The sequence below is a fragment of the Ruditapes philippinarum genome, unplaced genomic scaffold, assembly GCF_026571515.1.
Source record: "Ruditapes philippinarum isolate M1 unplaced genomic scaffold, ASM2657151v2 ctg2835_1_1_1_1, whole genome shotgun sequence".
Lineage (NCBI taxonomy): Eukaryota > Metazoa > Mollusca > Bivalvia > Venerida > Veneridae > Ruditapes > Ruditapes philippinarum.
This window is the reverse complement of record NW_026854598.1, coordinates 307183-332554: the sequence shown is the minus strand read 5'-3', so window position 1 is coordinate 332554 and position 25372 is coordinate 307183.

Sequence of the window (25372 nt, the reverse complement as noted above, 5' to 3'; positions counted from 1 at the left end):
GACAAAAAGGTTGAAAAAAGCGACGCTGCATGAGTTACAAAAGTCGTAGACCTAGAAACAAGATTTTCATCATCAACGGATAATTTTCCAATAAATACAATGTCTGCACCATGGAATGGAATATGGTTCATGCATAAGACATAATTCACCACAATGTCAATTTTGTCAATATCGAGCCTATAATGGAGTTAAATTTAGCTATATATTTCAATGTTTACTAATAACATCTATGGGATCTTTAAACCAATTTGCACTGAATGTACTAATACCGCTAGCAAGTGGGAAATGCTTTTCATATTTGGTCAAGCGGTTTTAAATATAGCCAAGTCAAGAATAGAGAATAGAGAGAAAAAAAGAATCCCTAAAGAATGCCAAAAAAGCCGGCAATATCGAAAATGTACTATTGCATTATTTGTCTATATGAAATAATGTTATATCGGTCTTTAACCATCCCAAAGATCATTGTACTATCGAATATGTAACAGCAATATTAACATTAATCAAAACTTGTACTCTAGTTACAAGTACTATCGATTATCGGGTGATTATATAGTGAATTCATTTTCCTTAAAACTTGACATATATTTATTTATCAAAATATGTGTCAATGATGTTCAAGAATTTTTAATCGTTTGCATTTTTGAGGTTGAAAATGTCATGTGACATGTTATCCTTACAGTTAAATATTTACTATAAGTCAATGTACATACTTTTACAAACAAAGGCTATAACATTTTCAATCTTGATGTTATGGGCGTTCTTTATATTTAAATATTTTTGTAAAATTGTTATTGGAGGATCTTTGCTTTCTAGAATTTCAATTTCTCATTTCTTTAGTCTTATGAATCGTATATCATTATAAGTTATTTTGGTAGCAAAACATTGTATTAACTAAAATCATTTATAAATCCTGTATTTATTTTAATTTTGTAGCCGGAGATTTTCATGTATTCATATGAAATTTTTGCTCGTCTGCCAAAAACAGTAAAATAATTCAAACAGCGAATTAAAATGTATCTCGAAGAAACAAAAGAAATAACCAATATTTTCCTTCAAAAAAGTTTTTCTGCCGTTTACCAGAAATGCTTCAGTTTTTGTTTTCTTCATCAAGATTATAAATTGGTTCTATCTAAAGTGTGTTTACCTTTTACATAAAATGTCAATAAAGGCATAACCATTTCATTTAAATGCAAATGATTTTAAAGTCAAAAGATATTATCTTTGCTATATATGAAGGAAAAAACGTGAACTGCATTTTTGTGGTATAAACATCTCATAAAACATGCATACATTGTACTTATCGTAAAACATGTGACAAAAAGTATATGTTAGATATTTTAAATGTTTTCTATAAAACAACAAGAGATAATTTGCAGAAAGCAGAAACCGTTAAACACTCTGAACGAAAGGCTTAAGTGGTGTCCAATTAATAAAGGTAAATGGTTTCAGATGCTATGAAGGCTAATGTTGTCTGATTGAAAGTTTAGAATAGAAATGGAGAATACAAGAGAGACGTTTGCAAAGTAAATGTACTTTTACAATAACAATGGAATTTTATAACTAAACGAAAACATGAAAAATAATAATGATTATGTATGTCACTTACTAGCAGTCTTACAATTGTTTATTTATACGAAAAATATCAAACTTCAACTCTCAAGTTTTATATAAGCTATTTTAGTAAAATTCCAATTATTCCTTATACACTTAAACCTGTAGATCTGTCATAACGTATGTATTACATATATTTCTTTCTAATACTTATAAATGAGATATTGGGAACTATTGATGATATGAATGTATTTTAATTTCCGTATTTTCACTGTAACAATTCTTTTTCACTGCATTGAACACATAATTTTTACATTTTCCGTATTTACACTAGTGTAGTGTACAACTTCTTTATTCTCAATTCAGCCATACACAACACTTAAAGGGAAATATTTCAAATTGTTATGTCATAAAAGAGAAAAAGTACAACAAAGAAAACCCCTTCATAACGAAGAATCACATACACGCACCAGTGAAGACAGATTGCTTTTTAATTGCTGTGTAAAAATGAATTGTTGGCGCTCTGAGCAGACGATTGTTCCTTTATCAGATTTGCAGATAATATAGAAATGCAAAAATATGATGTGCTTATCTAAATGAAATACATATCCGTTTACAAAAATAAATTTAATATCAATATTGTTAGATAAAAAATAATGTTATTATTAGTGATTAAAAATATGATTTACTCAAGTCAGGGACAATGTTTCAAATATGTTGACATTTGAATAATCACATAATTACTACCTAGAACCATATTTAATAAATACACTTTTTTGACATGATAATAATATCTGTATGCAAATTATAGATTTTACGGGTAATTCAATACATTTTAAAACCATTATGAAAAAGATGGTTTTCATCATAACAAATGTTCAATTTATGTTTATTAAAACACTTTTAATATTTATTTGGTTTACTATGACGTTATATTATGTTAACTACATGTAATTTGGTCTTGGTAAGATTGGTGCAATTAAAACATATACACTTTATATACCTTTTTTAATGGTTTAAAACCTATTTACAAAAGAAGTCTTCACATTCATTTTGACTGATGAATTCGAATGAGAGCTGATATTGTTGTATTTCAATAAATCTAGCATTTAAATGCATGCCACTTGTTGTTGATCTTATAATTGTACATAATGGCAAAATAAGACAAAAGTAGTAAATTGTGTAAGAATGAATGTTATTCTCTGTACCGCTGTGTAATGATAGGTATCTTTATGCTGTGTACAGACAGCTTTAATTGTTACATAACACTGGAGATGCATATTTTTATAGTTAGTCTTATTTCTTCGACAGAATAAATTTAATTCTAGCTTTAAATCAGATGAAAACACGCTTCCCAATTGAAAAAAAAACTGAACAAATGTGAATAGCATTCTTAAACATAGACAATATATATATTTTTTGTCAGAATAAAAAAAATTGTTGCTTTATCCACGAGTTCAAAAACTTTCTTGGTATTTATTGAGTTGAGTGTAGCACTAAGGTATCTGATAATAACAAAATGCAGTTAACCACTTGAATAAAATTCCACTTTATACTTATTTTGTTATTAATTGAGTGCAATATATCCTTTACCATAGCAATAGATGAGCTGCGAGTAATATGCAACAAGGGTTAATTTTTATGCTTATGTACTTAATGCTGAAACTGTTTATAAATATATTTGTTTGTTTATTTCGTGATTATATGCACATATTTGTTGATGTTCATAAGTAAACTGTTCTTTGTTTTGTTTTTGATAATCACGTTAATCGATTTGCACTTGAGTTCTGATGTCGAAATCATAACAAAATGAATTACATACCAAATATCTTCTTAAAATACTGTAGAGTTATTCCATCAAAATACGAATAAAACCTTTACTTCAGTTGCCAATTCTTAACAAAGTGGAATCTGTTTATTTGAGGGGGAAAAGTTAAAATTATAAAGAAAAGAAAAAGTTACATGATATATTAATACTTCTTAATTATGCTATTATACTTTTAATGCATAAGTGTCTATTACATTACCAAATGTAATTACAGGAGTGATTTAACAACAAATACGATGTTACTTTGAATTTGACCTGTCTATTAATGAAACATGAAACAAGTTTAAGTGACACGTGATGAAATATGTATTATAATAATCTAGGCTATCTAGGCATGACTATATGATTTTTATTGAAAATGGTTGTTCTAAACATTGCAAATAATTTTGACAATTTACATCTCTATGTGACGAAAGTAAATAGCTTATTTATACACAAGAAGTCTTTGTCTTTGTATTTGACAAAAGTAAAGTTTGAAGAATATTATGCGCCAAGAATCAAACAATTATTACAAAGTCAAAGATTGTTTACTATTCAATGTGAGGTCAAGGCAGTCGGTTAATCAGCTCCCTAAACAACCCAACATCATTTGGTAAATGTCAAGAATACATATGCATATAGAACAAACTGATTGCACATTTACGATAAATCATCCTTGAATTATTTATAAGTCATATTACCCTCCTCGTCCCTGTTTTGATTTTTGTTGTTGCATGCTAATCTGACTTTCTAAAAAATATCATGCTTTTCCGGTTTTTATTACATTCCATGCTTTGATTATATTCACCAATGAAAGAAGATCAATGAATTAAATTGAAGATATGCATATTACTGTATTTATAAAGATCCAAATAGTCATTCATTTTAAAAAAAAATATTTAATCAGATATGAAAAAGACAACGCACACTAATTTGTCTTATTACCCTTTCTGCAAAAAAAATAAAATAAAATATTTATATACACATATATATATTGCTATGTCTGCTCAGTGGAAAAATCATAATTAATAATTTAAATTGAATAACAGAAGGTGTCATTTCGTAATTATAAAAGAACGTTCTTTGTGACTCACAATCACGATCTTCGTGATATCCTTAATATCATTAAATTTGTCATACATTGAACTTTTGAAGTATCATATTTAACGTAAAAACGAGAAAACAATTTTGATTTTTTACAATTATAAAAATAAAAAGAAGATTCTGTATTTAGCTCACCGATAACGGTGTTATGTTTCCCATTAATTTGTATTTCCTACATACAAGGATTTGACAAATCACTTTTAGAGGTTAAAGGTCGGAACAGCGTGGGTATGAGAGACGTTCAGGAGAATTGAAATTAACGATGTATTTCGCATCAGCGAGTTTTTCAGAGTATTGGTTTTTTCATGTTGCACATCAACGAAGAAAAAATAAAGGAAATATAAAAAAGATAAATTCCCAAATGCTCAATAATTTTAAGTAAGTAAAGTATTGGTGATGCGGAATTTGTGCTTTTTAATCTTTGCTTTTTGTTCATTAAATATTTGGATTGGGCAAAAAGTTGATTTAAATAATATGATATAGAAAATTATATTTCAGATGAAAAGTATTAATTATGTAATGGACATGCATTATTAAAAAAAATCTGTTATTTTTGATTTATTGAAATTTACACTTCTTATTAACTTTCATATTTTCCTTTTTACTGTATTCCCATTTTTTTCGGATATAGATTTTTATAATGATCTGTGATGAATTTTATTTTTATTATTATATAGATTAATTACTTTAAAGGTGTTGATTTTGAAAGTAAGCTTAAGGCTAAGTTATACACATAACCATCTTAAAAATAACTTGTAAAAAATAAAATGTTACTTTTTAATAATAAACGCAAAATGGTTTATTAAAAATTTTAAAAGAAATATTTTATGTTCCGTTTTATATCACGCACTGCGATAATATGATGAAATAATGTTTTTCTTTTTTAAATAATAACATATGTGAGTTTTTATATTCTTTTTAATGCGAAAACATTTTGAATAGATTTCTCTATTTTGAAACCTTTGTAAGCATACCGATTGCGACATATTTTAAAACTTTTTTTCCTAAAGTTTAATTTTTCTTTGGTTTAGTTTATATTTTTTACGCTTTTTACTGCAGATTTTATTCAAAGGAAAATTACTTTAGTGTGTTATTTTGTATGTTTAGTATAAATTTTTGATCATTTGAAAAAAGTTGTATTTACATGTACGTACCTCAGGCTCTTTACAAGTCAAGCGACACAACCAATCATTAAAACACAATAATGAAAATTTAAAATTCCATTGTTTTTTCAAATCATTATCTATTTCAGTGTAAAATAAGTTGAAAAGTCCATAAATAAATTTTAAAGAAATAAAAAATGTAGACTAGCGATAGTATCATCATTATTAAAGCTCTTTTCTATGAATAACTTGACTTTATTATGTTAACACACAGTTGGAAAAAACACCAAAAATACAATTGTGATGTTTCCAATGTTTTTACAACAATACATATTGTAGTATGCAATAAGTAAAAACAGTATCGTGGTCAACTTATAAATAAAAAAATAATGGTTTAGAATAAACCATAACATCAAATTTTTTATATTTTTCTTTCTGTAATTTTATTATATAAAATTCATTTATTAATATATAAAAATTCATTTTATATATCGGACATATTTGTTAAAGACGAAATAGGTTTGAAACAAAACCTCCAAATTTTAGAGAAAAAAAATCAAAAGGACTTGTATTTGGCGATGAAATATAAGTTTTTTGTATCATTTTTTAAAACTTCTTTATCTCTTTTTTTCAGTTGTTTGGCTAAAAATATTCTGCTGATTATTATTTCCCTATTAGTTATAAAACCGTTATTGATGGACAACGACACAGCACTTAACGCTAGTTTCTCAAGCCATGGACAGAACTTTGAAAAAACGCGACAATTAATTGCTTCGCTTGAAAAATATGCAGGTACCAATAATATGTTTATTTGGATTGATTGCAAACACATTGTCCTTTCTTGTGTTTGTTTAAAAAATTTAAGAAGAAAAATCGTGCAATATATTCTTAGCGGCTAGAAGTCTCAGCGACAATGGATTTCTTATCACTCTTTTAATAATGTGGACGTCTTCAGTGTTTGACTTAAGTTTAAGTAGAATAGCTGGTATATGTCAGGTAATTGTTTTTCTTCACTTACGTGTTTGGCTGTCCTATCAGTATGGCTAGTTGTGTTTGTAACAATAGAGAAAATTACATACGGATATGTAAACCTTTTATGGTCAATAGTTTGTGTCAAACAACGAAGGCAAAATATGCTGTGATAACGCTTGTATTGTGTACATTATGCTGTTACAACTTTCCATTTTGGACAATGACAGGAGAGAGTGTACACCAAAAGCTGAACACTACAAATTTCTAAGGATAATGGTTTATGTTGACAGTGTTTATAACCCTTATTGCTCCTATAATTATTATGGCATTTCTCTTGTCTCGGATAGCTTTGTCTTCACTATCATCATGTGAGCGTCGTAGACGTTTTAGTTCAACATCTGCACAGAGAATCAGTGACCTTAAGACAAAAGTTACAACAATGCTTCTGGCAGTCACGCTTATTTTCATTACATTAAACCTTCCCTTACATGTTGTGAAATTACGGCTTCTCGTGATATCATTCATTAAGGATCAAATAGATGTATCCACGCCAGTTGATTTAACCGTACAATCTATATCTCAACTGATTTATTTTTTATCTTTGGCTATTAATTTTTTTGTATACTATATTTTTGGAAGGTCGTACAGGAGAACATTTTTTGGGCTTTTTACAGGTAGAAAAAAGCAGATTTATTCTCAAACAGACTACAGTAATTTGATCACGTCAAGAACTCGAAAAATAGGTCATTCCTTACAGCCAATATCTAAAAATGGACATGCAAACTACAGTGTTTTAAATGTGCAAGTGAACGAAGCTGAAACTAGGATAAGGTGAACATACAATCGAATTTCCTTTCCTACTTCTCTACTTTACCAGCAATTATTGCAAAAAGGGTTAAAATCTCTGAAAAGGACTAGAATCTAAGTAAGTCATACAAAAAGTAGTAATACTGTGATGATATGTTTACCTGTGTTGTCCAAATCAAATGATTGAAAATATGTCTTCAGTAATCACAACAGTTGGAGATGACTGACCAAAGACTCTTTTTATTTTTGAATTTGATATTTTAAGAAATATTTTTGAAAGTATTGACGTATGGTCCTTTGTATGTAGTGTACATGAACAACTGATCTCTATAAAATCAGATTGTACGGCAATAGGTGTACAAAGTGAGAAATCATATAAAACGACAAGAGGTGTACGTACTGTAAAATCATATAAAAAGGCAAAAGGTGTACGCAAAAAGTAATGATGATAAGTTTAAACATATATACATAAAGTATAAAAATAACAGAACTCTGAATAAAATCTAGCATTATAGAATATGGTAGCGATGTAAGTTAACAGTAAATTTACAGGGATAAAGATATTTTGAATAAAATTTTTGACATTTTCTGCATAAGTCTTCCTGATTATAGCTCTTTATAGCCCGTATCAGCATCGCCTAATACAATTGAAATAAAAAAAACAGGAACGAGTCATTCTCTTCATTAAATTTTTATTTTGTATTTTTCCTTGTTATAATAATATATAATAATACTGTAAACTCAGATTTTCTGAATTTCTTATCTTATTGTATCTTATTTATCCTTAAAAATTGTTCAAAACGACATTATTGTTGTATTTATGGTATTTTTAGTTTTAACTATTTGGCATTTTCTAGGTTCCACTTGGATAATGTTGAATCACCCTTATGATGTGTTGCCTGCTTTTTACTTAGTCTTTTGACGTTTTATCTGTGATATTCAGGCTTCATAACCTCTGATTCCCTCTCAAAAATCCATTTTATATAGTTCGTCCATTATTTTCTCGTTTAGGGCAAACCTCTCTAATGTGTGGGACCATTCGCCGCTTTTCATGGAATGGCACTCCTGTGTTACATTGAAAGTTCCATGATAACCTCCGTATGAACACATTTGCGTATGTTTCTAAATAAAAAATAACCATTTTCTTGTTTAAATGTTAAATTCTGCTTAAGCGAGAGATAGTGGGCGGTGACGGTAGTTTGCACTTGAGAGTACCATTCATGAACAGGCTTAATGAAACCGAGTCAGCAACATTTTCAATTTTGTTGCTGTGGGCTTTCTCTAGGGATTCATATTTTCTCTATTTTGTATAGAAAATCATTGAAATTTCTTAAGGTCTAGCCCTTGATAAACACGTTATATGATTGAGATTTTTTTTTGAAAATGGAAATAATAAACGGTAATAAATTAATAGATATTTAAAGTTGCTAATAAATAACGGAAGAATTTAATGTGCCTCTACTTGGATCATATCAGAACATGCTCATTGAAATCATATGTCGCTGTTTTACGATGAGTTGCTGTAGTTGATAAAACTGTTTCTGTCAAATTTTAAAGGTTGCAATTATAAGTCCAAACTTACCAAATATGTCCTATTAACTTGCCACGAATTGTGTAAAAACAATTCAACGTCTTGTGAAATATTTACTGTTGAACCGTAAATTACAATCCTCCTGTTGACTTATCCATTTACCCCATGGGCATATTGTGAAAAATGCCCGTTTTCATTGAAAAGCCTCCTGTTTCAAGTTCAAACTGCTATGAAACTGTGAAAAATGCTTACATACTGATGAAACTTGCAAAAATTTTGACTGGACCATAGCCTCTGTAACAGCATGCTCAATCTTAAATTTCCGGTTACCATGGCAACGGAGGGCGTCTCAAAATTGCCAAAAATCACTATTTTGCTTTTTTTCCCATCAAAACTAATGCAAAAAAGATAGGACAGTATATCTCCTACGAGCATTTTGTTTATTGTGTTTATTACTAAACCAGTATTTTCCGCGCACATATCTTGTGCAATTCCTTCACCTGCAACTTTGTCTAAATAATTACTTTAACTTTATATTCAACTTTTTCATCTCAAATCATGTTTACTTAAACGAAAAGTAAACCAAATTATTTATAATAAAAACCAGGACAAAGGAGTATAAATGTCTTTTATTACATGATTTTTCAGTAGACATCGAAATTAAATTGTTTTTATTTTACAGAAAGCGAAATCATTAAATGTAATTTTAACAGTAGCCGGACTTTATTTGCATGCCATGAAAATAATGTATCATATAAATACCGTAAGACTTACACTTTGATGTGAGTAAAATGTGGCTGATTGAGTAAAACACATCGCAATTTGCACACATAATCATATTAAAAAGGTAACAAAATATCTAATATTTTAAATATTTATCACATTTCAACAAGGATAATGTGACGCTATGATTTGACGATGTCTTGAATGTCAGCGCATGTCATTACCCGTCAGAGATGTGTAAAATGGCCGAATATCATTGAAAAACAAAGAATTAACAGAAAGATTGTTTTTTTTTTATTTAAGATCAAATTATATGTCACTCGTCTAACACCAGCTCTTATATCTTCACTCGAGGCTACACGACTCGGGAAAATATTTCATCTCAAAACAATCAATATGCTAATTTCTTGTCCTATCATTGACATTTTCAGGCATAATGATTACAGTATAAAATAACTGTGTACGACACATAAAACAAGATTCATGAAGAAACAAGGTCATAACACAAATATCAAAAGAGTAATTAAGTTAGAGACTTAGCATTTCAAATGACAAGAGATAAAAAAGACAATTCAATACATATACTGTAATCGAAATAAAGCGCTCCGATGCTATATTTGTTAAAGAAAAAAATAAATAAACAGGCTGTTTTCGTCGTTTACAGAGGCTGATATAAATGAGCCATATAAAAGCTATTTACAAATTATATAATAAAACAATTTTTGTACTATATTCTCTACTTATCGGCGCATCAATATGAAAAGACGTTTGTTAACTGTAAACCGTTCTTATTCTGAATATTTGATAAAAAATGATTTTATTCTAAATTCATGTAGATTCAATATTAAATTTATTGGACTCTTTGCATAAAATAATATTATGCTTGCCTCTAGATTAAATACTTAATTTTATTGGCCTCACTGAATTAAACAGTAATACATTATGTTATTTAGCTCATTCAATAAATTAAGTTTTAAACCAACCGACACTTTCAATTAAATTTTGTTAATTCAATTCCGTAAAATGCCGTAAAAACATTTTATAAAAATCTTGAAACAAAGTGATCCCTCAGAAGCATTAATCACAACAAAAGTACAAGAGAATTGCAGACTCGCTTTGATTGAGTCTGTACATGAGGGATAATGAATACGTGCAACATCCCTCACGCCCCCTAGCACCGGTTTGAGCAGTACTCAATTCTCAACACTTAATAGTGCTGGCATCAATGACCCCGAAGGACCAGAAAAATATAACAACACTGAAGTGAAGTACGGGGCAACTTTTTACAGCTGCCACACAGCACTTTACACCTGCTGTTGTGAAGTATAAAAATCTGGAAACAAAGTGATCACTCGGAAGCATTTATCACAACAAAATTACAAGAGAATTGAAGACTCGGTTTGAGTGAGTCTGTACTTGAGGGATAATGAATACGTGCTACATCCCTCAGTCCCCCTAGCACCGGCTGGAGCGGTACTCAATTCTCAGCACTTAATAGTGTTGGCATCAATGCTCCCACAATTAATCGAGTTAATTGACATAATTCAATTTATTTACAAAATATAATATAAAAGATTTTTTTCTCACATTGTAAAGAAAATAATTTCTCAAATATTAAAACAAAATGTCAATATGGCTGCCAAAAATGATATCCATTAACATGATGCAAAATATCGTGATTTACAATATGTTAAAATGAGACTGATAAGATACAATTTAGCAAACTATGAAATAGATTTGTAAACTTTTGTCTTATAAAGCAAGTGATGAAAATTTTGATATTTCGGAAAAAGGAAACAACAGACTTTGCCTTTGTTGACCAATTAATTGATGGTACAGTTCTTTTGCGTATAGGACAGAAATAACGTTATATAAATCAATATTTTCTGTAAATGCTGAGGCAACTTGTCACGTCAGGAGCGTCTGTATGCTATTTATGCTTTAGTGGTTGCTGTGTGAAAATTTTCATGGATAGACTGAAGTTTTTGAATACAACATTGTACTTCATCATGATCTAGAATTTAAACACGGCATGTTACCTCCCAATAAAGACGCTCATGACGTACTGAATTAAATCGAGACAAGTTATGCTTATTTCATAACCTATGTTCTCTTAGGAATTCCATTTTCAAAAGTACTTAGTATCTATTTTACAATATTCAAATATAAATTATAAAAATGACGACAAATATTTATTACCATACCTATATATTTTAAATCAATAAATGACTTCGAGAGTTACTAGAAGTAGATCACTTACACCTTGTTAATTAGGAAATAATGGTTATTTATAGATTACATTATAAATGCCCTATATGAGGTTAACCACCATCTGCTTTCAGAAAAATAAGATATTATCCGTATTGTAAAGTGAGTTTTAATATGTGTAGTACACATTCTTGTTTACTTACTTTATCTATCTATCTATCTATCTATCTATCTATCTATCTATCTATCTATCTATCTATCTATCTATCTATCTATCTATCTATCTATCTATCTATCTATCTATCTATCTATCTATCTATCTATCTATCTATCTATCTATCTATCTATCTATCTATCTATCTATCTATCTATCTATCTATCTATCTATCTATCTATCTATCTATCTATCTATCTATCTATCTATCTATCTATCTATCTATCTATCTATCTATCTATCTATCTATCTATCTATCTATCTATCTATCTATCTATCTATCTATCTATCTATCTATCTATCTATCTATCTATCTATCTATCTATCTATCTATCTATCTATCTATCTATCTATCTATCTATCTATCTATCTATCTATCTATCTATCTATCTATCTATCTATCTATCTATCTATCTATCTATCTATCTATCTATCTATCTATCTATCTATCTATCTATCTATCTATCTATCTATCTATCTATCTATCTATCTATCTATCTATCTATCTATCTATCTATCTATCTATCTATCTATCTATCTATCTATCTATCTATCTATCTATCTATCTATCTATCTATCTATCTATCTATCTATCTATCTATCTATCTATCTATCTATCTATCTATCATCTATCTATCTATCTATCTATCTATCTATCTATCTATCTATCTATCTATCTATCTATCTATCTATCTATCTATCTATCTATCTATCTATCTATCTATCTATCTATCTATCTATCTATCTATCTATCTATCTATCTATCTATCTATCTATCTATCTATCTATCTATCTATCTATCTATCTATCTATCTATCTATCTATCTATCTATATCTATCTATCTATCTATCTATCTATCTATCTATCTATCTATCTATCTATCTATCTATCTATCTATCTATCTATCTATCTATCTATCTATCTATCTATCTATCTATCTATCTATCTATCTATCTATCTATCTATCTATCTATCTATCTATCTATCTATCTATCTATCTATCTATCTATCTATCTATCTATCTATCTATCTATCTATCTATCTATCTATCTATCTATCTATCTATCTATCTATCTATCTATCTATCTATCTATCTATCTATCTATCTATCTATCTATCTATCTATCTATCTATCTATCTATCTATCTATCTATCTATCTATCTATCTATCTATCTATCTATCTATCTATCTATCTATCTATCTATCTATCTATCTATCTATCTATCTATCTATCTATCTATCTATCTATCTATCTATCTATCTATCTATCTATCTATCTATCTATCTATCTATCTATCTATCTATCTATCTATCTATCTATCTATCTATCTATCTATCTATCTATCTATCTATCTATCTATCTATCTATCTATCTATCTATCTATCTATCTATCTATCTATCTATCTATCTATCTATCTATTGAGTATATAACAATATTATCACTATTATAATAACTTCACAAAATACCTGTAGGAAAGAAATATGTTTGTATATTTGTAAAAGGACATAATTGCTGAATGGTTTACACCCTTTCTGAAATAGCAGAAATATGTTTTGTTCCAGAACAATTACTAGTGTTATAATGTAAATTTTATAATGCAAATATTTTGATTAGTGATGTAATTTAACTCATATATTTCTATGTCAATGACATTTCAACTTCATTGTATATTGTATGTGTAAAATGTTCTTATTTTTATATTTTTCTATAAAGATAAATGGTTATGTTTAGTATCAAAATGATCATCTGCTTTTATAAATTTTTGTTAAAAACATTGATTACGGTAAATTGCGAGTTGATTTCAAAATGGTCCTTTTTCTTAACAATTGTTTTCAAACTTCAAAAATTTCTCAATGTAATAAAAACACCGTGAATACCGGCAAACTATTCAATAATTGTATAATAAAATATATATTGTTCATGTGTATCAATGAATAGATTATATATAAGACTTTTTGTTTGCGATTAATGTAACATCGAATTTCTGTAAAAAATAGTTCATTGACTGGCAGTTTCCCTGCCAGGATTCAAGACTGTTGTGAAGTTCTTTTATCTGTAATAAAAGAATAATTTAAAAATCAATTTCAATCATGCCTTAGTTTATTGTTGACAATGAAGAGTGTTAACCCTCGCCTTAACATTCAATTAACTAGGTTGTTTATAGGCATATCATCTGCCTATATCATCTGTTATTTAATTCAGTTATATTACATGATTGGTATTGTTCTCGTTAGTTTTTTCACAGGCTGACCAGGACATTCATTAATTCAAGAACCTGATCAAAGCATCTTAAATTACGGTAAACAAGATTAACAAGGAAAGCCGGCGTCCATTGAAAGTAACACCCATTCGACCCAGCAACAGGAACCAGTGGTAAGGAGCACAACCTCGCCTTAACATTCAATTAACTAGGTTGTTTATAGGCATATCATCTGCAAAGCAAATACACCATAGTTATTTAATACAGAATTCAAGAACCTGATCAAAGCATCTTAAATTACGATAAACAAGATTAACAAGGAAAGCCGGCGTCCATTGAAAGTAACACCCATACGACCCAGCAACAGGAACCAGTGGTAAGGAGCACAACCTCGCCTTAACATTCAATTAACTAGGTTGTTTATAGGCATATCATCTGCAAAGCAAATACACCATAGTTATTTAATTCAGTTATATTACATGATACGGTTACAAAATGGAATTTAATTTAAAAACACAAAAGAGAGCGACACGTTTACGTCTGCTAATGAATTCATTAAACTGTGGGGGTTTAGAAGATAATATAATTTGATATTCAACACTATTACTAGAACAAATAGTTAAATAGGCCATGTTTATTTGTGTCATTTTGGTGTCATTTAGTGTCGAAATGTTCAGACAACATTTATCAACAGCAGTTTTCTACGATAAAGAAAGAAAACAAAGTCATAAATAGAAAATGATTCAAATATAACATTCACGTGTTGTTTTAAACTGACGTTCCCCTACTTGCCATTAGTTAATGCGTTCCTTTTCTGCTTTTTTTTGCTACAAAATGTAAGATTTATAACCAGAATTTCAAAACAAGTAAAGACATATTTCTTTTTAATGGTATAAAGCTATATCATAAAAGATATTTTTGTTCTATTTGAATAATGGCACGTTGGACTCGTACAGGCAGTTAGTTCTCCGCGATTTAGATAAAAGTGTAACCATAAGATTTCAGCATACCATAAAAGCTCTTATCGCAAAGGTTAAACATGTAGACATCATCTAAGAAACAATCTACTGTCCTTTACTTTACAATATCACAAATGATGTCTCACAGAACTTTAACATAAATCGTGAAACACTTTACCGAAACAAAGTCAAATGTCCTGAAAAGTAATTAAGTAAAGCAATAGTTAGAGGAAATTTGTTGATACGGTAATTAATGTTGAAACTATTTTTATCATGAACAAAGCGGTAAAGTGTTTCCCATTACTAAAGCTAAATTATTTCAAATTATTCACTTATTGTTAGAGATAGAATCTGATCTAGTCTGCTTCATTTCAAAATCAACAAAATATTCGGATAACCAAGTTTATATTGTAGGTGATAAACAATGAAAGGCACGTTGTGTGTTCGATCCAGATAACACATTGAAGGCCCAATATGCCCTATAATGATTTAAATTTCATTTCTCAATAGTTCTTTTTTTGTCTGTACTTTCATAGTTTCCAAAAGTAACTTATTGGCAAAGTTCTGGAACCATCTTTTCCTCTGATGCTTTTTTTGGCACTTGTTACAGTTACAGTGATTTAGAATATTGTATTGAAGTCATAGTACTATTTTTTTTTTTACATTTTTCCCTTCCCCTGTGCCCTTTAACATTGTGGACCTATTATTAAATGATTTATTTGTTTCTTTGAATTCCTAATCAGTTACAAGTTATTTATCATTTAGTGATTGGCCTGTCCGTGCTCTGTCTTTGCCCTGTCCTGTTTTTATTTGGGGTCCGCCTGGGCTCCTTGCCACTGGTTTTGTTGCTGGGTCATATGGGGATGTTGCAGTTATTTATGATCCTTCATGTCCAAACTCAATCAATTCGAGTCTGCGATTTTCTTGTAATTTTGTTGTGATTAATGCTTCCGAGGGATCACTTTGTTTCCAGATTATTTTACTTGCTTTGGAAGGCCAAAGATAAGTTCTATCTCGTTTATTTTAAACAATTATTTTAAACATGTTATATGTTTGTTATATGAATTAAGTAGAGTTTAATTTCAAATTATTTGTCATAAAATATGATAAATAAGATCATCAAGGAAAGGCAAGCGTTTTAGTCCGCAACAAAACAGAAAGACATATAAATAATTATCCTGCCGGGGATGGAATAAGAACTCGCTGTATGGGGCTTACAAAAGAATTACCATTGAGCCAAATTATCGATTCCTTGACGCTAATTTAAGAGATTGAACTTGTAGTAATGACGGTGTGCACATTACCGTTACACACACGACATCATGGAAAATGATCATTTATGATATAAAAATCATATCAGAAACATTTTGGTTTATAAATCAGAAAACCTTTTAGGTATTGAAAAAAAATTAAAACATAATCTAGCAATCTGGTGTAACGGACGAACTCCAATCTTACAAACATGTTTTATCAGAAAATGTACCACCGTGACTGGATTAACGATTTACGTGTATTTACGACCGACCGCTTACAAGCGAGAGTACCCAGCCAAAGAATCGATTCTAATACGCAAATGTAGTAGGAGTGCACTCTACCTTAACACCGAAAGCAACACGTTATATATTTCATGAAAAGTCTTACGGGAAATGCTCAAATATCATATTTTTACTTTTAAAATGCAACACTGTCTAACATTTTTAATTTTGCCGTTTTTGACGTTCTTTTGGCATCTAGCGAAGTAAAGAAAACATTCATTTGTAAAAGCATTTGTAATTATACATGATTTGCATATTGGCAATCAAATTCACAATAACAATAATAAATAATGATTTAAAACATATTTTGTCATGACTTTTATCGCATATTCAATGTATTTTTAAGCGTTACAATTACCAAGCAAATGCCATTCATTATCAAAATTTTGTAATTTTATGACATTATTTGACTTTTTTCTTCACTTTAAATGAATTGGTATTGTTCTCGTTAGTTTTTTCACAGGCTGACCAGGACATTCATTAATTCAAGAACCTGATCAAAGCATCTTAAATTACGATAAACAAGATTAACAAGGAAAGCCGGCGTCCATTGAAAGTAACACCCATACGACCCAGCAACAGGAACCAGTGGTAAGGAGCACAGGCGGACCCCAAACAAAAACAGGACAGGGCACAAGACAGAGCACGGACAGGCAGATCACTGAAATGATAAATAATTTGTTACTGATAAAGCATTCAAAGAAAACAAATAAATGATCGAATAATAGGCTATAATTTGTAACTGATAAGGAATTCAAAGAAAACAAATAATTGGTTGATTAATAGGCCCAGAAAGTCAAAGGTTAAATCACATTTATAAAAAATCTTTTTCCAAGCATGAACTATTATTAAAGCCTGGTCATATGGTTACTAGTATATCGTCCCAATTTATAAAAAGGGGGACAAAAATGCTCCCAATTACTACAGAGGAATAACACTTAATAACAACTTCGGAAAATTGTTCACTAGTGTTTCAACAAAGCGTGTTGAAAATTGGTCAATTCAGTTTAACATATCTTCGGATGCTCAGTTCGGTTTTCGTCACGGTGCAAGTACAGTCGACGCGATTTTCGTTTTAAATTCGTTAATCGAATATTTTTTATCACAAAAGTTACGCCTTTATTGTGCTTTTATAGACCTAAAGAAGGCATTTGATTCTGTGCACAGGAATGCTTTATGGTTTAAGCTCTATTAGGTTGGTTTGGATGAAAAAATGCTTAGAATATTCAAAGCAATGTACGCTACAGTGAAGTCATGCATTAAACATTGTAATACTTTTACAGAATTTTCGATATTTCGCTGGGTTTGAAACAGAGCCTAAATAATTCGCCAATTTTATTTTCTCTGTTTTTAGACGATATTGAACTTTTTCTACAAGAAAATATTGATAGTGGTATTTCATTATTCGATTTGTGTTTAATTATTTTGCTTTTTGCAGACGATATGGCTATTCTTGCTAAAACTCCTATGGATTTACAAAACAGTTTAAATAAATTATATGAATATTGTATGAAATGGGGTTTAAAGGTGAATAAAAATAAAACCAAAATAATGGTTTTTAGGAAAAGAGGGCCTTTAAAAGATAATGAAAATTGGTATTATAATGATATTCTATTAGAAATTGCTGACAATATCAACTATCTAGGCGTAGTTTTTAATTACAATGGGTCTTTTACACTTAATAATCAATACGTACAGGTTTAAAGGCAATGTCTGTTTTATTAAATAACATCAATAAATATGAGTTAACCCCTAGCAATGCGTTGCAACTTTTTGACTCTTTTGTCGGTTCAGTGATCAGCTATTCTAGTGCTGTTTGGGGATTTTCTAAATCAAAGGATATAGAGCGATTACATCTTAAATTCTGTTAATCTATATTGGGAGTGAAACAAAGTACTTATACTGCAGCAATCTATAGCGAATTTACGGAAGAGCATTAGTGCCAGGTGTATGTTTTTATTAACTCGAAATTTCGAGTTACTTATCTCGAAATTTCGAGTTACTAACTCGAAATTTCGACTTACTAACTCGAAATTTCGACTTAGTAACTCGAAATTTCGACTTAATAACCCGAAATTTTGACTTAGTAACTCGAAATTTCAAGAATTTCGAGTTACTTATCTCGAAATTTCGAGTAACTTATCTCGAAATTTCGAGTTACTTATCTCAAAATTTCGACTTAGTAACTCAAAATTTCGACTAATTAACATGACAAGAATGGCCAAAGTTATTTTAGATGGTATAAGATATAGTAAGCAGTGCCTTTGAACGATGGAGATTGAGAAACGGGTGCCTGGACAAAAAACTATTGAAATTTAACTTAAACTTAGTAATGGCATGTACACACCCGACATAAAAAATACAAGGCTTCCTTTAATTTGTACGTTCAGGCGTTCTTCAGACGTTGTATTGTATCCCATCTGTTCGAACATATCTTTTCACTAATCATATTCTTCTCAGCCCTGTAAAAAAACCGATCATATACTTTACGTGTGGGACATCTGAGGAAAGTATCGCGGCGTGGCCAAAATAGGGCGTGCTGAGGCCTTTGTCAAAATTGTTGGACTGACTATATTTCTTGTAAAATAGGATGCTTTTATATTGTTCCCAACATATATATTATAACAAGTATCACTTTTATCAACTTTTATCAACACAATATGAATCAAAGTATTAGTAAATAATGAATAATGTTACAAAAACATTATTAGTATAAAGAAACGTGACAGACCAACTGGCCTATACACGTCATTTAAAACTTATTTAACACATGATATTGCACAGTTTACAATAGGGTGGGTTTTGGACTTGTTGTTTCTCCATATGATGGTTGTATGTGTGCTTAAGAAAAAGAAAAACCCTGTTAACACGGAAATGAGGAAAGTGTGATTTTACACCCCCCTCCACAAAAAAGCGAAGGATATGTTCAGTATGTGTGGACAATTTGACCCTATAAAATTGTTCTGTTAAATAAATGTTAAAGGTGCTCTGTCAATGTGCAACAACTACATACGAAAGAAAGTATCTTGAAATCAATCCTTGCTTTCACCGGCAACAAATGAAAGTCCTGCAATGTAAGTCGAAATTTCGAGTTACTAAGTCGAAATTTCGAGTTACTAAATCGAAATTTCGAGTTAGGTTGTCGAAATTTCGAGATAAGTAACTCGAAATTTCGAGTTAGTAAGTCGAAATTTCGAGTTAGTAAGTCGAAATTTCGAGATAAGTAACTCGAAATTTCGAGTAAGTAACTCGAAATTTCGAGTTAGTAAGTCGAAATTTCAAGTTAGTAAGTCGAAATTTCAAGTTAGTAACTCGAAATTTCGACTTACTAACTCGAAATTTCGAGTTAGTAACTCGAAATTTCGAGTAAATAAAAAACATACACCTGGCACTAATGCTCTTCCGTACGAATTAGGTCGTTATCCACTATTTATTAAACGATATGTGCAAATTATTACATACTGGCTTAAAATATTTAATAGCGATAATATCATTTTGGAAACTGCTATGCACGCTTCGTTTGAATTACATGAAAACAACAATCAATGTTGGGCTTCTAAAGTACATGGAATTTTTAATTGAGTACGGGTTTTCTAATGTTTGGAACAACCCATTTCAATACGAAGCCAAATACTTTGTTAAACTTTTTAAACAAAGGATGATTGACTGCTTTTTGCAAAAACCTTCTAGCGATATTTCAAACAGTCCATTGTTAAGTAATATATACATGTATGTACATTTGCATAACTAATTTGAAATGGCAAAATGCCTGAAAATTCTCAATAACAGAACTTATAGAAATTGCATAGCAAGATTAAGATTATCGTCACATAAACATAAACGGATTGAAACAGGTAGATATGGTGCTAATATATTACCCCGACAGGAACGCATGTGTCAGCTTTGCAAAAGTAATGAAATAGAAGATGAATTCCATTTTATATGTGTTTGTAATAGTTACTCAAATATTAGTTCTCTTTACATTAAGCAATACTACTACAGAAGATCAAGTATGTTCAAATTGATTTAACTATTAAGTACTGAAAAGAAGTCTGAATTAATAGGTTTGGGTAAATATTTGTATTACGCTACAAAACATCGAATTGAACTACTAAATGTTCTGTAAATCAATGTATAAATTTGTCTTGTTGTATTTAAAAGTGATATTGTTATTTCTTGAAATTATTTGATAATGTGTCTAGTATGAAACATTCTTAAATGTAATCAAAGAAGATAACATTTTTAGTAACCAAGAAGAAATGTTAAAACATATAACACATTTTCAAATATTTACCAATCATAGTTACAAAGAAGAAATGTAATAGGAAACAATATATAATATAACAATTTTCAAATAAATTCCAATTTCAAAACAGAAATACTTCACGAAACCCAAGACCTGCACTTGTAACTCCATTTACATATTATATATGAAGCTAATCGACTATTGGATGTATGCTTTGACAGACGACCGGATAGTAAACCAAAAGTCAGGCAGGGAACTAATAAAGCGATGTCTCCGAAGTAATAGTTAAGAATAAAATCATAAAAAGTTCAGAAGCCATAAGTGGCCTTTTCAATGTAATCACTGTTTTAAAGCTATTTTGTCCATAAAGACGTTTTCGGTAGTATTCTTTGCGCATCGTTAAATGTGCACCCAAGGAAGATACTATCGGACAAAAACTCTTCAAAAAAGAAAAAAGGTGAATAGTACTCGGATAACTGTATTAAATTTCGGCTACAAAACAAATAATTAGTAATTACTACAGAATAAATATTCTTAATTAACTGGTGGAGACCGGGTCAAAAGAATAACAAGGTCGTTAAGACAACTTCAGTTAATAAATTTCTCCTATCATTAGGAATACAACTTTGATGGTGATTCCGCACGTGTTACCCCATCCACAAAAGGTAGTGGCGAAAGTGATTCGCCACTTGATTATTGGCGAAAGTGATTCGCCACTTGATCAAGGCAGACAAGTGGACAAAAAAAATTAAAACGATTTATTTAAGAAAATTTGAATGAAAAACAAAAATAATATTCAAGATATTAAAACTAATGTTTATAGTTTACTTTTAATCAGTTATTGTAGGCATCATTGGCCGAACGCCCAATATTGTGGCTGTGAAACACTTGAATTATATTCTGTTGGTGTATAAATAATTTGCTGTAGTCGTTGCTGGATAGGTGTTTGTCTTCTTTCATAATTCGCGCGTTCATAACCTTTGGAACTGATTACTGCAATGGTTGCTGCAAAGGTGAATGCATAGTTTTTGTTATATTCTAAACTCGTGCGAAACTCCCAAAATTATCATCATTAATCATTGTGTCAGATAAATCATCTTTATTGTCGCTACTCCAAATACATTTTCTTTATCCAAAAAGCGTTTCTTTGGCAACACTTGATATTTTTTAATGGATGGACATTCGCTTGCACCACCAATGGTGTTTGACATTCGTTTTTTGTGATGTTATCAGTGTATCCTGAATTTGTCCTCAACCTTACGGCCAGTCACACGCGTATAAATGGCGAGATGGCACCTGTGTTTCATCAAGCACATAAACTTGTTCGTAGACAGTGGTTGGTATTGCCATTGATAAATTTCGCTTTCTTATCCAATGTCTGCATTGTGACTTTAAATTTATTTGTTTAATTTAATTCTAATAAGCTGAAAAAAAAATGAATCATTGCGTTGATTTTTTTTATAGATTCATTCGGTTATGAAAACTACTAAAATGTCATCTTGTTATGTTTTGTTTTGTTTTTTAAAAATATATTTCCATATTTTTCTCGTGTTTATCCTTATGGACAGGTATGGGTACTCTGAATTTAGCTAACACTTGTATATCTACTTTCCAAATGAACGTATTTTACATAGGATGATGTCTGAAATATTAACAGCAGTATTTAACATGAAAGAGATAGACTGAAAGATGGTATATCAACAAACATTTGTTTGACCAATTTTCTATACAAATTTGTATAACAGCATTCAATGAGATAATAGATCTTTAATCTTTGAACGCCAGTTGTGATTTCTTAATATATAATGTCAGAATTGTAACAATTGTTCTTAAAGTTCATTTAAGTCGTTTGTTGACAAGTTTATCTTAATCTGAAGCAATGATTTCCTTTTTGTAGAAGTTTTATTATATTATTTTCTATAGAATCCATTATGGAATAATCCGTTTATGTCATTTAAATTTTACGATTTTTTTTAGTTCGATTGTGTTGGAAGCTTATACTCAAATCCGTCCCTAGAACCAACCAGTATTAAGCAATGAATGTAAATATATTTTGCTCAATGAAACGACGGCTTGCACCTGACGGAGTTAAATCTCATGCAGCCAGCAATCCTAAGAATCATTAACCGCTTGGCCACACTGCCACTCATATGTAAATCATCACTACTTTTGACTTATTTCACTTAGAACTGATTCAAATTCGTTTGTGACACATCTTTTACATTTTGCATACATTTAAATGTAAATTTTTGAGGAAAACTTAATCAGCTCCGTCTTCAATAATTTCAATAGTGTTCAATAATGATAAAAGGGAAATATGCGAAATCAGTAAATTAATTATTTGTTGACAATTTGGAAACAGAATGGGTGTAAGTAATTGATTTATATTTCATATCTAATAATGAATATGTAAAAATTTTAACACTTTTATTTTCATGAATATCGGTGATTATGTTGCGAAAGTTAAATTTATCAAACAAGAGCTAACAAATAATTAAATTTCGCAAAATCTCTGGCACTGAGATAGTTTTTACACATTCGCAGTTGTTGATGCTTTTACAGGTAAAGTTGATAGCTCATGATATAAAAACTTCAGAAGTACTTAATCGCACCTTAAAGTCATATTAATTTGTTTCTGACAAAATATCTTATTTGAATTGCTGCTTAATGCTCTTTCAAAGCAATTAACATATCTACAGCTATATAATGATATACGAAAATGTCTCTACATCAACAACAATTGTTTATACAATTAACAGTAACCTTTTAAAATATATTTAACACAACGATTAAAATTGTTTGGCTTTCCCTGGTCAAATCGGTGGTCACAATTGCATGCAAAAAAGAATATATATGTTAAGTACTTGTTTTAAAATAAAAAGCCATTCAAAACATGAACTTAGTGGAAGTTGTTACGAGTGAAGATGTTTTAAATAATAAAGCAATATTGTTGGTTATTGTTGGTGAAAACTGATGTTCATTTTAAACTACTCACAAGATCTATTAATAAAATGTTTTTATCACCAAGGAATATGTTTTCATTCACTGAATAATAACGGATTGATCATTTATATTACATTGACACATGTACATTGGCATCGAATTGTTTTTCCATATTAACCTTCAAGTAAATTGTTTAATTTCTTTTATAAGTAGGAGGGGTATTTGTTATTTATTTCTTTACTTAGCGCATGAGCGATTTTGCCCGATAAATGTTTTATTTTCAAGCTACAGACCATGTAGACAGTGTACGTTTATTTATGCAACATAAGAATAGCGGATTAATGCCCATTTAGTTCGTAGCTAAATTTTAAACCAGGCTTAGGCGAACATCACTAATTGCAAGTAAACCAAAGCAATGTCACTACAGACTAATATTGTCTTACCAGAAAGGACCATTTTTATGCTTCACTCTAATCGGTGCTGGGGATGTTCTCACGGTACTTTGGTCCTGAACGGTACAAAATATTAAGCTAGGCCGTCAGAAAGGGCTCATCATGACCATATTACAAAGTTCTATTAGGTGTTGATTTCATTTGATTAATTAACACATGGGCAATTTGTTCACTTATTATTTGTCTATTTGTCTATTTTAAAACATTATTTTTTCCTTTTCTATCAGCATTACAGTACATATGTACGTATGACTGCGGGCCGTAATATAAAATGACCGTACAATAATGGTCTTTCAATAAACAAGAAGTAGTATCAACATTTAAGTTTATACTTGCTACGAGTGTACAATACACATACAAAGACATTTTCTGCTTTACTGAGTTCACATATTTTAAACCTTTGCTCTGTATGTACGCTTTCTCTCTCTATTTCGTTCTTTACAATCTCAACAATCCCTACATTAGTATACAGTGTTAAACAGACTGCAAACTGTTCAAGTAGATTCTCTATGTAATCTGCAACCAATGTTCGTGAAAAAAATAATTTTGTTTTTGTAGTCATTAGCCTAACGTTTTCCATGCATTTCGTAATGATATTTGGTTACAACTTTCCAGACAATGATTGTTTCACGAAAAGCATGCAACTTGTTATGAGAGGTTGTCATGTATATTGCATACTTAAGAAAACAATTGGAACTGTTTGGATTTCCCTGGTGATTTCGATGGTCGTAATTTCATGTGTAAAAGAACATATATGTTACGTACTTGTATTTATATGTAATATTAACATTTGACTTGAACCCGAGATCTTCCTTTAACCAAGCCGAAACAAAAACTAGGAAAGTCTACCATCAGAGCTACCTGGCTTAACTTATAATGTTTCTTATTCTAGTTCCTTGATGGTTTTATATTTATAATAATATTAAGTTATGACCATCCTAATGCAATACCTTTGCTTTGAAGAGTATTCAAATAGGCTAGAACTAGTGTTAAATACATTGAAACTTAGGTCA